The sequence below is a fragment of the Larimichthys crocea genome, chromosome I, assembly GCF_000972845.2.
Source record: "Larimichthys crocea isolate SSNF chromosome I, L_crocea_2.0, whole genome shotgun sequence".
Taxonomy (NCBI): Eukaryota; Metazoa; Chordata; class Actinopteri; family Sciaenidae; genus Larimichthys; species Larimichthys crocea.
The window spans coordinates 20,714,202-20,730,164 of record NC_040011.1 but is presented as its reverse complement, the minus strand read 5'-3'; the positions used below and the strand labels follow the sequence as shown (position 1 = coordinate 20,730,164).

The window sequence follows — 15,963 nt, the reverse complement described above, 5'->3', positions numbered from 1 at the left end:
ACACTGCTCCGTCCACTGGACCGGATCTGAGGCACCCTTTCGGGTGAGGTCGGTCAAGGGGCTGGTCAGTTCTCTGCGAAGTTGGGAAGGCTGGGTAGACTTCTTCTCCTTGGCTTTGGATGAGAGCTGTGATGTCTGCGACACAGCCCAACTTCTCATATTTGTCCGTGGGATAACGGACTTCCAGATTACGGAGGAGCTGGCAGCAATGCGGTCGATGAAACGGGTTGACGACAGGGAGCGATCTGTTCACAGAGGTAAATGCGTGCATAGACACCCTGGGGTTGAAGTGGGACAGGCTGGCAGGTGTAACAACGGACGGTTGTCCAAATCTTACAGGCAAAAATGTCGGACTTTTGAAACGTATGCAAGATAAAGTGACTGAAATTGACGCAGATCAGAAGTTGGTATTTTTGCATTGTATTATACACCAACGTGTTGTGCAAGTCAGTGTTAAAAATTACCCATGTTATTGATGTTGTTAGTAAAATAGTAAACTTCATCAGGGCACGGGCATTGAATCACAGACAGTTTGTCGCACTTTTAGAGAAGCATGAGTCTGAGCATTGGCTACCACACAGCTGTCAGATACCTCAGCCTGGGCAAAGTGCTAAAAAGAGTTTGGGACCTGAAAGCAGAGATTCGAGAGTTCTGTGAGAAGAAAGGCAAAGACATCCCAGAGCTCTCAGATGAGGACTGGATGGCAGATTTTGCATTTGCTGTCGATGTGACTGCACTGATGAATGAACTGAACCCCAAACTGCAAGGCAAGGGCCTTTTTGTTCATGAAATGCACAGCCTAGTGAAGGCTTTCATGAGAAAGCAGTTTCTTTCAAGCCAACTGGAGAGCAACACATGCAAACCCTGAAAGAAGTCACACCATCAGCTGATCATCTCCGCAGGTACTCATCCATGTTAGGAGCATTGCATGGTGAGTTTTCAAGGCGATTTGAAGATCTCAGAACAATCGAGGATGAAATGCACATGATTTACTCTCCCTTTACCTGCAGTGTGGATAATGCACTCAGTGATGTTAAAAACTTAAAACTTAAAACTTAAAAACACCAAATTAGGTGGTTAGACTACAAATGTAGGCAATTCCCAGTGAAATCACAGTTCAGTGATGTTCAATGACAGTAACTTTAATATGATGTGTCTTGCTGAATGTTTGGAGCACAAAGGCAATATTGTGATGTCTTTAGAATGCTGAATGAAATTTGATTGAATAAAGGAATTTTTTGTAAGGCAACCTCACTTTTTCACACAAAACAATGCTATTTACTGCATTTTTAAAGAAATACAATTAATATTATGCGGAATTGAGTTCAGCCTTTTGGCTACAATATTTTCTGTTTCTCATGTGGCCCCATGGAAAAAATAATTGCCCACCCCTGCTGTAGAGTAAGGTGGCAGCCAATCATGTTCCAATCTTTTATATGATTTGTGGTATAGACTTTATTTCCTGACTTCAGCCTGGTTTCCTCTTTCAGTCCAGTCTGTGGTGTCACAGTCCTGTGTTTTACACAGGGGTGTAATAAAGATGGTTAATATTAAATGTTTCCATCCAACTGTAACACAAATTAACTTCCAAGGTGAAGAAACATTTTTTGTGTTTGCTAAGCATCACTTCCAGCAGATGTTCTCACATCCCCGACAAAGACATCTGAGAGATCCAAACTGATGTGAGGCATAACGACAGTGTTTTTCTAGCACACTTATGACAGATGAAAATAGTAGAGATGCTACAGTATGAGAGAGAGAGGTTAATTACTGTACAGTATGTTGCGTTATTCCTGCCACTCATTTATCACCACTGCAAGGTACTCTACATGTCTTTTTTATATTCTGCACACAGAGCAGGCATGAGCTGTAGATCTTATTAATCAGTGAAACTTTTTCCAAATTACTACCTATGCCAGCATAAGAAGATCTTTTCTCCTAATGATCTTGAAGTAGGTTTTTGAGACATTAATGGAAGCAAGGTCTAAGCCTAAGTGAGGCACCCAGCGTGCACCAAATGAACAGGTTTTATGCTGTCATTCAACTCTGGAAAGATTAACACCCCAATAAAAAGGTAAACAGCAAGCTAAACAGCAAAACATCAGACTGTCATGAATAAAACAGAGAGAGGGTGAAAAGCGGGCTGAAACTCAGCTGCAGTTGCGCACATCCATAAAACATTCCCTGTTGAGACACTGGCATGAGTTTGATCAAATCTTCATTTTCTGTCCTCCGTTTAATAGAGCTCCAGCACACTAATTTGAACCAAATGGGAAGAAGAGAAGCAGGAGCATTAAAGCAAATGACCATTCCCAGAGGAGCTGTGAGGACCTTCCTGCTTAAAGCCAAGGCTCTTCTTTTTTAATATTTACCACTGTGTCCTGTTTGCAACACACATTAGAAAGCCTGATCTTTACTGTTAGCCAACCACTTTATGCTAAAAGAGTACTGACACCATGCATTTTCAATGACAAAAAAAAGAAAAATTGAAGAAGGAGAACAAGTTTCCTCAGATCAAGGCTGACATGAAGGTGCAGGGGCAACTGGTACATGGTTACTCAACAGCATGTTTGTTTACACTCTATCCTTAGCATACAAAGCGGCAGTAGAAAAATAGATCTGCTTAGCACATGACAGCCTCCATCAATCAGCTTTGAGCCCTGGAAGGGGAGACACTGGCAGGATCAAACAGGCTTCTTGTCTGTCGCCTCCACATTGAGCCACACTTGACTTTCCCAGGCAGGTAGCATTTCACACCCAACATCTGACATGGGCCACGCTCTCTAGAGAATGGAGCTCGTTCCAGAACAGCACACACTTTCTTTAAGGATTTATAGGATGGAATGAGATCTAATCCACAAAATTCCCCAAAGCAGGAGATGACATCCCACATGAGACATCTGAATGTATGTGGTGTGTATGTTCATATTTTAGCACATATTTATTCCATAAAAATTCCTTATCACCTGCTTTTAAGTTACTGTCCTTAAAAGAATATTTGAAAAGGGGATTCAACATTTTGTAAGATGCTTTAGTTGGCTTTCTTGCTGTGAATTATCTGAAAGGATAAATACCACTCTCAGGTCTGTGTGTTGAGTATGGAGCTGATGCCAGAAGGCTATTAGCTTAGTTTAGACTGGAACATATGAACATCTGAAGATGATTAACATATTGTATCTCACTGTTTTATTTTACGGCATGATCAAGCCGTAATCAGATTTATTTTGAACATAATTTGACTTTGACAGTCCAGTGAACAGACTCTGGCCTTGTGTTACAATGTGTGCTACAAATATTACAAATCATTGTTAGAAAGTGGGCAGTCAGGAGAGTGTTTTTAGTGGCAGAGAGGAGGAGACCTCTCATCAAGGTGAAGAGTCTGACATAACTGTTATTTCACAAAACATTAACAAAGCATTTCCACTTGTTTGATGTATCTTTCATAACGCATAATGACAGGAAGAACATGTTTGAACATGTTTGTGGGATTCATCAGTGTTGGTACATCAGAGAAAGTAAAGAGATCATTATTTGCACACATTTTTAGTCTAATAATTAGTCTTTAGCACTTCATAAGTTTCTTCTACTGCCTTATGCCAATTTGTACACAGATTCTTCCACAAGTTCTTCACACAAAGCAAACAGTGTTCTGTGCATAGGACATTCACCTTTATGGCAATGACAGCATTTTGTCTTTGGAATAAACAGAAAAAAAAAACTGGATGTTATCACAGAAATCCAGAGAAGAAGAAACAGAATAATGGTTTGGAGGAAGCCAGCATGCCAAACACAAAAACAGTCATCTCCAAGACAAACAGTGCCTTTCAGAGCTGAAGAGCTCTCCAAGATTAGAGAATAGCGAATATTGAATCATAGCTTACCAACTGTAACAACACGTGGCAGGTTTGTCAAGCTTTGGATCTCTTCACATGCCACAACTGCATGTATAAAGCCTGAATAAGAGCAACAGACCTTTTTTCACAGCAGCCATTTTGACTGGAATAGTAGATAAATTAATAAACTCAAGATTCCATTCCATTCATGTCAAACAGAGTCAGGGTGCTGCTGTGGTGCATATTCCAGTCCAATCCACTTTATTTATATAGCATGATTTTAGCAAACACAAGGTTTTCAAAGTGCTGCACAACAAGATAGAACACAATAAATAACACAATAGAAACACAATAAAAACATGAAGTATATAATAGAAAGATAAAAAAATAAAATGAATATAAAGCACTACCCGCACAAGATAAAATAAATAAAATAAACATAAATAAATAAGTAAATAAAAAAATTAAAATATGCACGTATACACATAAAATCAACACTCTACATGGTGTTAAAAGCCAATGAGAAGAGGTGGGTTTTAAGAAGGGTTTTAAAATGAGACAGAGAAGAGGCCTGTCTCACATGCAGCGGCAATTCGTTCTATAGCTTCGGGGCTGCAACAGCGAACGCTCTATCCCCTCTGAACTTAAGCCGAACTTTAGGCACTGTCAGGAGCAGCTGGTCAGCTGACCTGAGGGAACAGCTTGGAGTATAGGCTCAGAGAGGTAAGGTGGGGAAAGGCCATTCAAGGCCTTAAAAGCAAATAAAAGAACTTTAAAATGAATCCTAAAATGGACAGGCAGCCAGTGGAGTGAAGCTAAAATCGGTGAAATGTGCTCAAATTTGTTTGTGCCGGTTAAAAGACGTGCAGCAGTATTTTGTACCAGTTGAAGACAACTAATAGAGGACCCACTAACCCTCAATAAAGTGCATTACAGTAATCCAGCCGAGCGGTCACAAAGGCGTGGATTACTGTCTCAAATTGTGTTCTCTGAAGGACTGGTTTGATTTTAGCAAGCTGCCTTAACTGAAAAAAGCTGGACTGCACCACAGCTTAAATCTGGCTGTCAAATTTAAGACCACTTTTACCCCTAGATTTTTAACAATTGGGATGCGATACTGTGCCAAAGAACCCAGATCAACTAGAGAGGTGGGGGGGGGGTTCCAGAAGTGCCACCAAAGACCATGACTTCTGTCGTTTTCTCATTAGAATTCAGAAAATTTAAAGCCATCCAAGCTTTAAATGTTCTGAGCTAATATCTCAAAAACCCACTGCAAGATCATGTAAGCACATTAGCAGTGGTTTAACAAAGTATGAATCTGACTTTTTGGGAGGGACATAGATCATCCGCATAGCAGAAATGCCATGTTTCCTGAGAATGGAACCAAGTGAAAATAGGTAGAGACAAAATAAAAGAGGGCCAAGCACAGAGCCCTGTGGGACCCAACATGAGAGAGGAGCAGTGGAGGACACAGAGTCATGGAGGCTGACACAGAAAATCCGATGTGACAGGTGGGACCTGAACCATTGCAGTGCTGTGCCACTGATGCCCACCCACTGCTCCAGACAGTAAATAAGTATTTCATGGTCGACTGTATCAAATGCGACAGTCAAATCTGAAAGTACCAGGACAACACAGTGACCAGAGTCAGTAGCTAAAAAGATATCATTAAAAACTCTTAAAAGCGCTGATTCTGTACTGTGCAATGTTTTAAAACCGGATTGGAAAATCTGAAGAATTTTTTGTTCATTTAAAACGTCCATGAGCTGGTAATAAACAATCTTCTCTAAGATTTTAGAAAAATCAATTTAAAATAGGCCTAAAAATTGCCAAAACAGTAAGATCCAGCCCAGGTTTTTTTTTTAACAGAGGCTGCACAACTGCATGTTTAAAATTTACAGGGACCACTCCAGAGGACAGACTGCTATTAATAACTGAGACAAGATGGCCCAATGGTGGGAAAAACCTCCTTAAAAAGTCCGGGTGGGACAGCATCATCCGGAGAACCTGAGGGCTTCAAATGACCCACAATCTCCTGCACAAAGGGCAGGGTCACAGGGTCAGATGTGTCCAACACAGCAGAGCATGGGACAAACACTGAAGGATCAGAAACAGGAGGTAAAGTAAGTAGAAGTGACTTTATCAATGAAGTGGTGCAGAAAGTTCTCACACACAGCAGGGGAGGCCTCGATTCCAGTCTGTGGTGCATTCAGAGCAGAGTCGATAACTTTAAACAACACACAAGGCTTATTACAGTTTAGCAGAACAATATCAGAAAAATATTTTCTTTTTGCCTCTTTCACAGTGGATTGGTAATGACGCCAGCAATCCCTCAGTATTTGAAAAGACACTTGCAGTTTGTCCTTTTTCCACTAGATAGATAGATAGATAGATAGATAGATAGATAGATAGATAGATAGATAGATAGATAGATAGATAGATAGATAGATAGATAGATAGATAGATAGCTGTTCAAGCTTCACTTTCATATGCACTGGAAATACATGACTATGATTACTCAGCACATGACTGCTTAGCTGGAGGAAGTGTTAGCTTGTGGGGCTGCTGAAGTTAAACTGGCTAAATCATTTGGTATGGCAAAAACAGCAGTGTAAGATGGACTCACTTGGTCTTCAGAATTTTCTCATTATATACCGGTATTATACACCAGCATTCATGTATGTCTAGACACCCAGCATGCAGCACAAGAAGCTACTCTCTGTACATTGCGTCATTGTTGCAATAATTACGGTCAGGAATGGAGTCATGTGGTCTAAAATGATTAAGGAATAGGACCAGAATTACATCACTCTATTCTTGTTCACAGTGGAAACAGCAAATTCTTTTCTCCAACAGAAAAACACAAACCACTACCCACCTAGAGCTCTCTTTCCATCCCTTTCAATTACTGCTGGAGCACGTGGTGGTGCTGACGTGAAGCAGAGCCTTCGGGAGGGCAGTGGCTTTACAGTGGACTGCTGGATTAGAGTGCTGGGTTTCATCTTCAGCACAGGGTCCACTATCAGCCTGGCCTGGAGAGCTGTTTATTGTCAAGTGTGTGTGCGTGTGTGTGTGCTTTGCACAGTGCTAGAAAACACCATCGATCCCCCCAAATGCAACACTGCACACTCGAAGAGCACCTTGCAGAATGTCAATTCCAAAACTATTGTCTTTTTCAATGAATGCACAAGTCTGTAACCTGGCTCCTACAAATTGGATCAAAATCAGTAGAGGTTTTATCCCTTCTGGCAGTGCCTGGAGCCCAGTATTTTACTGCAACAACTGTCAGTCATGGGGAAGAACAGAGGTGCACATTTGGATGGGGGGATTTGTTCTTACTTTTAACTCTGCATGTCTTCCTACCCAGTGAAAGCCATTTTTTGAAGTAGATTATCAGGTATCTCCTCTATAGCTCCCAAAGTGACGGCTCTTGCCAGTGTGTTATCAGCATTTGGATTGTCTCATTCCTCTTACTTTATGATTGTCTCATTCCTCTTATTTTATAATAGATCTTTCTAAAATCAAGGAAGGTGGTTAGTATGAAAATGAAGAGATGTCTCAATGAATTTAAAGAGAAACAATAAATAAAATATCAGATTTGAATGTAAATCACACAATAATAAGATTTTTTTGTTTGTTTCATAATGAGCTTGAATCTCACAAGAAACTGAGCTGTGATATAGTTACTCCATTTCATTCATGACATTACCAGACTCTGTGTCAAGCCCTTGAGAACTTGGAGCATATTTTCCTTTATCCAGGAACCATTGTGTTATTTTTCATTGCCGCTGACATTTCAAAAGCTATCTCCCTCAAAGTTCCAAGTTCACCTATCAAGCGCTGTCCATACCGAGACAGATTAGGTAACAATTTGTTTAAAATGTCATCCTCTCTTCCAATAACACTTGTGCACATGTGGGACTTACAGGACTTACAGTTTTATCCTGAGCCGAGTCACAAACTGAGAGATGAATGTAATTTAACAGCAGTGTGGCAGTCCAGGGAAGCATGGCAAGCATACAAACAAGCTAATGTTATCTGGAAGTAAAGGTTCTACCTGTACCATAACTATATATAATATATATAACACAACACTATATCAACTGCATTAAGTTTGAATAAATGTAAATATCTATTTAAAATGCGCAATCTGTAAGCATTGGCCACCTAATGGTCTAACTCATACTCATAAATAAATAAATCACCAAGGGCTGGTGTTGCTGTTAACTGTAGCTGCTGTTAACTAGTGGCTCAGTTAGCCATGCAGCTAGCAGTCAGATTAGCTGACTCTTCTCACACTGGGAGCTCAGAGCAGCACTTGGTTGGCACTGTGTTTTTAACCACTAGCACAACAGCTTTAGACTACTGGGAGATGGAGGTTCTAAGGGCTGGAGTAGGGGGAGGGTGGGAGTAGAACTGCATGGAGTGGTGCCAGAACTGGAGCCAGGCCAGCGGGCAACAGAACTAGGCTCTGAGCAGGCTCCCAGTGAACATGGCCAGGCCAGGACATATACATCCTCCAAGAGTGACAGAGGCTAGTATCATAACAGGGAGCACAGTACCGAGGTGATTTACAGTACCTCCAAACAGAGAAGAATGTGTGCTCGGCCGGTGTCACTGCTTCCCTTCCTCTCGAAAACCATTGAGAGGGCGGTCTCTAAACAAGTCACTGACTTCCTCGCCCATCACCACCTACTTGACCCAAAACAGTCAGGTTTCAGAAGTGGCCACTCCACCGAGACAGCTTTACTATCTGTCACAGAAGCCCTAAAAACAGCCAGAGCACGAGGGCAATCATCTGTACTCATCCTTCTAGACTTATCGGCTGCCTTCGATACAGTCAATCACGTCATACTCCTAACCACACTCGCTAACATGGGCATTACAGGTTCTGCCCACTCCTGGCTCGAGTCCTACCGTGCTGGACGCTCCTTTAATGTGTCTTGGCAAGGTCGTCTGTCATCGACTCATACCCTCTCCACGGGGGTGCCGCAGGGGTCGGGTGCTGGGTCCTCTGTTTGCCATCTACAACACCTTGTTGTTGTTCTCCTACCACTGCTATGCCGATGACACACAGCTATACCTGTCGTTCCAGCCGGACGACACCACGGTCTCTGCACGCATCTCCGCCTGTCTCTCTGATCTGTCAACTTGGATGAAAGACCACCATCTCCAGCTTAATCTGTCAAAAACCGAACTCCTGGTCATCCCTGCCCATGAGTCAATCTGCCATGACATTAACTTGAAAATTGGTACTGTCACTATTACCCCTAACCATGCTGCTAAAAACTTGGGCGTCGTACTAGATGATCGTCTTTCTTTCTCTGAGCACATTTCCTCCGTAGCGAGGTCATGTCGCTATGCATTGTACAATATTAGAAAAATCAGACCGTACCTGACCCAATATGCCGCTCAGCTCCTGATACAGGCTACAGTCACCTCCTGCCTCGATTACTGCAACTCCCTCTTGGCTGGCCTACCTGCTTGCGCGATCAAACCTTTGCAAATGGTCCAGAATGCCGCAGCGCGACTGGTTTTCAATCAACCTAAAAGGTCACATGTCACCCCACTCTTCAGCGACCTGCACTGGCTGCCTGTAGCTGCCAGAATTAAACACAAAGCTCTGACGCTAGCCTACAAAACCATCTCAGGATCTGCCCCTGCCTATCTCAGCGTCTTACTAAAGGCTCACGTCCCGACCAGGGCGTTACGCTCCGCTCATACAAACCGTCTAGTTGTACCCTCGCCTCTCGCAAAGTGAGGTCACTCTAAACTCTTCTCTGTGGTCGTCCCCAAATGGTGGAATGACCTACCAACGGCTACTAGAACAGCAACATCCCTTTCTACCTTTAAAAAACTTGTAAAAACCTTTCTGTTTCGAGAATGCTTCCCTGCCTAACAAAACTAACAAAACTAACAACTACTCTGTGCTCCTTTACACCTTTCTCAGCTTATGTCCTCCTCTGTAAGTCGCTTTGGATAAAAGCGTCTGCTAAATGCAATGTAATGTAATGTAATGTGTGCTAAGAAGAAGGGGACTTTAAATTCAGATTTGTAAATAGAGTTTGACACAGTACTGTGACAGGTAAGAGGTTTGGCGTTTGGCTTTTGAGCCTTTATTAGGCAGTGACAGAAAAAAGGTGGAGAGAGGGGGATGGCATGTGGGAAAAGGCCAAAGGTTGGAGCTGACATGTAGAGCCCACTCTACCAGGTGACCTGGCCATTTTTTGAATAATATTAATTCAATTAATGAATCTAAAACTTTTTTCACTAAAATTCCACCTCTAAAAGGACAGATGTTTTGCAAAGTCAGGCAAGGTATTGGTTGAAGATGTATTTACATCTCCCTTTACTGAAAACTCTACTCAAACCTTCTTTGTCTTTATGTCTCTCCGTGGCTCCTGAGGTTTCTTCCACCTTTTTTCCTTATTAAAGGTTTTTTGTGGGCAAGTTGTTCCTCACTCGAACCGAGGGTCTAAGGACAGAGGGTGTCACTCCCTGTACAGATTGTAAAGCCCTCAGAGGCAAATGTACTTTGTGACTTTGGGCTATACAAATAAAATCTGATTTGATTTGATGAACTGTCATCAACCAAATAACATCAACACCAATAACCAACAATTTAAAAATGTTAAAAATTTAAATCTATATGCTCCTATTAGTGCAGATTATGGAAAACAACAAAATATCTTATCATAATTATGCAGGAAACATTATGTATAGCAATATTACCAGGTGACTATGGTCCCATGCAAGCACTGAATAAGTGATTGAACAGATCAATGACTGAATGTGCTAATATCCAGTTATTGATCACTATGTCCTCCAGCTAAACGATAAAACTGAAAGAATTGTCTTTGGACCCAGGGAAGAACAACAAGATGTACTCCAACTCTCATCACTTTAATTAAAGATCACAAACCAGAGCAGACATTTTAGGGCTTACGTTTCAACATCTACATGAGGACTGAAAATCAGCCTGTTGTTACAAGGAGAATATATCAAGGCTTATGTTTCAGCAGAAAAATGTGTCCATATGTTTATCATCAGCTTGCCTAATGCCGTGGTAATTGGTCTCTCTCAGACAGCAGTAGCTGAGCTAAGTACTAGTTAAGACCAGGAGTCAAAGTAAAAACTAAGAACAGCATTCAGTTTTTATGCTCCACATATCTGAAACAAACTTCCCAAAAATTGAGCTGAGCTCAAACTCTGTTCTTTTCATTCATGGCTTTAAACCTCTCTGCGTTTATCTGAGGATCCACTTTATTCCAGCTCTGCCGGAAGATCCTAAAGAGGGCTTCATAGTGTTATAGTATGTATTGCTTTTCACGTGTTGCCAGACATGTTCAGCAATGTCGAGGCCTGATTACTGTGCAGGGAAAGTCATGTAGTCAGCACTGCTTGTTCTTCCTTGGACTTCACAGACCCGGCAGAGCTTCAGTGCATGTTTAAGGTCCTGTAGGAAAAATAAAATCTTTTCCACTGAATGTATGGCTGGAGGGATGACATGCCTCTGCAGAACAGGCTTCACCCTGGATCTTGGATACAGATGATGTTCTGTCACACCAGAGATGGTGTTTGAAGGAGACCTACCCAGCACACTCTGCACTGTTTCCTTAAAAACTGTGATTTGGTGCTGTGAGAGTTTTTCAGAACTCAAGGGAACAAGTGATCACATAGAGAAGTTGTGTGCTGTGGACAAAATGATACCTTATCATCTGGGCTGGGCGTGTTCCATTCCAAATATTTGTTTGAAATCAGTTTGAACTGCAAATGAACACAAATCATATCACACTTTGATCTCCTTTGTACATACAGGTATAGACATAAATACAGTTTAAAAAGACAAGGGACATGACAGGTAGGCGCTGACATAAACATCTTCTTCTTCTCCTTTCGGCTTTTCCCATCAGGGGTTGCCACAGTGAATCAGTTGCCTCCATCTAACCCTCTTATGCATCCTCTTCTCTCACACCAACTACCTTCATGTCCTCTTTCACTGCATCCATAAACCTCCTCTTTGGTCTTCCTGTAGGACTCCTGTCTGGCAGTTCAAAACTCAGCATCCTTCTACCAATATATTCACTATCTCTCCTCTGGACATGTCCGAACCATCTCAGTCTGGCCTCTCTGACTTTATCTCCAAAACCTCTAACATGTGCTGTCCCTCTGATGTACTCATTCCTGATCCTATCCATCTTGGTCACTTCACACCCAAAGACACCTAGCATCTTCATCTCTGCTACCTCCAGCTCTGCCTCCTGTCTTTTCCTCGTGGCACTGTCTTTAGACCAAACAACATCGCTGGTCTCACCACAGTTTTGTAACCTTTCCTTTCATTTTAGCTGAAACTCTTCTATCACACCTGCACACTTTCTCCACCTTCCAATCTGCCTGTGTTACCGGCGCCAAACCTAGGGGAAATCTGGGCCGGCAGCAATGGTTACACAGGCTAGGGAGCACTGCGTAGCCAATATACGTACATACAGACGCTGTGGATCAATAAGAGAGAGGACCGAAATTAGCGTCTTGCTCATGCCTGAACTTGTTTATTTTTTTTTACAATTCTCAACAATTCACCATATACTTCATCTTACTCTTAATAGACATAACTCATGACCAAAATATTTAACACAATAAAATAAAAGACAACAACATTCCTACGGGTTATGATCTTTCACTCACTTTCTCTCACTCACACACACACGCACATACACACACGTACTCTTTTACGAACAGCGTTTACAAATAAGATAATAATAAGATACCGCGCTGACATGCGTGTATGCTAAACATAACATATCTCTTAACACTAGCTCAGTGCATTTCCCAATGTCACCAAGCTAATAACTCACTCATACTAATAACATCACAGTGAAACGGGAGTTCATAAAACTCAGCTCGCCGACTCACATCGGGACAATTACAATTACCTACCTACCTAAAACAAGCTTACTTCACATACTTCATGTCTCAAAAATCATCTCACAACATTACAAAACACTTTCTAACGTATTCACATTAGATACTGAACCATATTCAATACAGAAAGATGAGTTTTACCGTACCTGTGGATCAATAAGAGAGAGGACCGAAATTAGCGTCTTGCTCATGCCTGAACTTGTTTATTTTTAGCTGCGCATGAACCAAGCTAGGTAGCTAGGTCTCCCTTGTGAATCCACAATGCTAGAGCACCACCTACTGGCATAAAAGCGTAATGCCTTTATGTAAAACTGAATGAAAGAACTTAATGTCAGTGTGTAAAATGTCAGATGCATGTTAGAGTAGTTCAGCATTATCAAAAAATAGGGGGGGGGCTGCCTGTTACATAAAAAACTAAATACAGAGCGTTTTTCAACCTACTACACCTGCACACGCTTCTTCACCTCGTTTCCACACTCTCCATTGCTCTGGACTGTTGACCCTAAATACTTCAAATCCTCCACCTTCTTTATCTCTTCTCCCTGTAACCTCAGTCTTCCACTGTGGGTCCCTCTCATTCACACACATGTACTCAGTCTTTCTGCGGCTAACCTTCATTCCTCTCCTTTCCAGGGCGAACCTCCACCTCTCTAGCTTCTCCTTCACCTGTTCCCTGCTCTCACTACAGATCACAATGTCATCTGCAAACATCATAGTCCATGGGATTCCTGTCTAACCTCGTCTGTCAGCCTGTCCATCACCATGCGAACAGAAGGGGCGCAGAGCTGATCCCTGATACAGTCCTACCTCCACCTTGAACTCCTCTGTCACACCTACAGCACACCTCACCACTGTCTTACAGCCCTCATACATGTCCTGCACCGCTCTAACATACTTCTCTGTCACTCCAGACTTCCTCATACAATACAACAGTTCCTCTCTGGGCACCCTGTCACAAGCTTTCTCCGATCTACAAAGACACAGTGCAGCTCCCTCTGACCTTCTCTGTACTTCTCTATCAACATCCTCAAAGCAAATACTGTTCTGTGTACTTTTTTTTGGCATGAAACCATACTGCTGCTCACAAATGCTCACTTCTGCCCTTAGTCTAGCTTCTACTACTCTTTCCCATAACTTCATTGTATGGCTCATCAGCTTTATTCCTCTGTAGCTTTCCACTCTTCATCCTCTTCAATGCCCTCCTCACTTCATCCTCACTATCTTTGCTACTTCCTGGTCCACAACAGTCACCTCTTCTGCTCTTCGTTCTCTCTCATTTTCCTCATTCATCAGCTCTTCAAAGTACTCTTTCCATCTTCCCATAACACTACTGGCACCTGTCAGTCACTTCCATCCCTATCCTTAATCATCTAGAGTGCTGCACGTCCTTCTCATCTCTATCTGCCTTGCCAACCTGAAAGGCCAGGGAGCTGCAGACTGACACAGGCAGGGCACCCTGGCGGCGGAGAATGGCTAGAATAACACTGCCCTGTACGACGTTTTCCTGAAGGGGCTGGTGGCTCACATCCAGGAGCTGCTGCTGCCACTGGATCTGCCTGCAGACCTGGATTCCCTTATCTCGTTTGCCATCCGGACAGACAACCGGGTTTGTAAGCTGCGGCAACCACGGAGCAGCGGGCTAGCCCCCGGTGGCTCTATGCTGCACTGCAGATCTTTCCTCACCTGGCACACACCAGGAGCACGTCGACGTCGAGAGACACAGTCCAGGCCCGATGCTGGAGCACGTCCACGCAGAGAGAGCCCATGCAGGACACGCTGCACCGGGGAGCAACGACGACGCAGCAGGAGGGCAGCTGCTTTTACTGCGGCAAACTTAATCACCTCGTCGCCACCTGTCCGGCCAGAAAACCCCGGGGGTGAGTCAACCCCAGCCACAGCCCTTGTTCCACGCAGCCTGACGCCAGTTAAGGTAACGCATCATGCCACCACTATTGACACTGAGGCACTCATAGACTCCGGGGCCGATGAGAGCTTAATTGACTGGGGTTTGGCGGAGACATTGGGGTTAAAATCAGAATCCCTGATTAGCCCCATCAAGGCCAGGCTCTCAATGGCAAAGATCTGTTCATGATAACGCACACTACAGAACCACTGGAACTGCAGATCCAGGAGCATAGGAGCTCCTGAACTTGTATCTGTTTGATCACCCTCTCAGACTCTAGTCCTGGGTAATCCCTGGTTTGTCAACACAACCCCTACCTAAACTGGATAACAGGGGCAATCATGGGATGGGGGGAAGATGTGTGGACCATTGCAAACCTGTTTCGGTCCAGGGGATTAACATGACTTCCATTAATCACTCTTCTGTCACTTCTGCCACAGACTCTGAGAACCCGACCTTAGATCCGTGCCCCCCTGCTACCACCACATCAGAGAGGTTTTTAGCAAAACCAAGGCCATGTCACTTCCCCACACCAGCCTTATGACTGCGCCATAGACCTGATTTCTGGCTCCCCCATTCCCAAGGGCCGGTTGTACTCCAATGAAAGAGTACATCAGGTCATCACTGAGAGCTGGGCTTATTCGTCCTTCCTCGTCAGCAGCTGGGGCCGGATTCTTTTTTGTGGGGAAAAAGGATGGTTCTCTTAGGCCCTGCATCGATTACAGACCCCTAATGCCATCATTAAAAATCCTTACCCCTGCCTCTTATGATTCCGTTTTTCGACCAACTGCAATTTACCAAGCTAGATTTATGCAATGCTTTAATCAGGATCGAGAGGGAGTGAATGGAAAACAGGATTTAATACTCCTAGCGGCCACTATGAGTATGTAGTGTTCACCTCCCACCCCTTACTTTAGTGTTCCCGGTCAAAACTGACCGGTCTGTTTTACTGTAACTGCTCTTAAGGTAAAATGACATTTGTCACATCAGACTGGACTGAAACTGTTGTTGTTGGAGCCATATTAGGAATGTATTTTGCTTTAAATTATTATTTTATTTGAATATTGTTTGACATACAGAAATGTGTAAATTCATACGTTTGACCACAAGGGGGAATGCGCTTGAGATACACTTAAATATAAGTCATGTGAGACATGCAGTTTCACATTAGACGGTCGGGTGGAGGTAATACAGTTTTCTGACCGACCTACACCAGTTAAGACCTCAACTGTAGTAAAAATAAGGAGCTTTAGAAATTGTTTTATGTTTTATTGTTTTACTTTTTGTATGTGTGATATACTTCAT

At 43.0% G+C, this 15,963-nt stretch overlaps 1 pseudogene; it reads left to right on the top strand.

Moving 5' to 3' along the window:
• The first annotated feature begins 208 nt into the window (after positions 1–208).
• On the top strand, positions 209–868 carry LOC104932953 (general transcription factor II-I repeat domain-containing protein 2B-like; annotated as a pseudogene).
• The last annotated feature ends 15,095 nt before the right edge of the window (positions 869–15,963 follow it).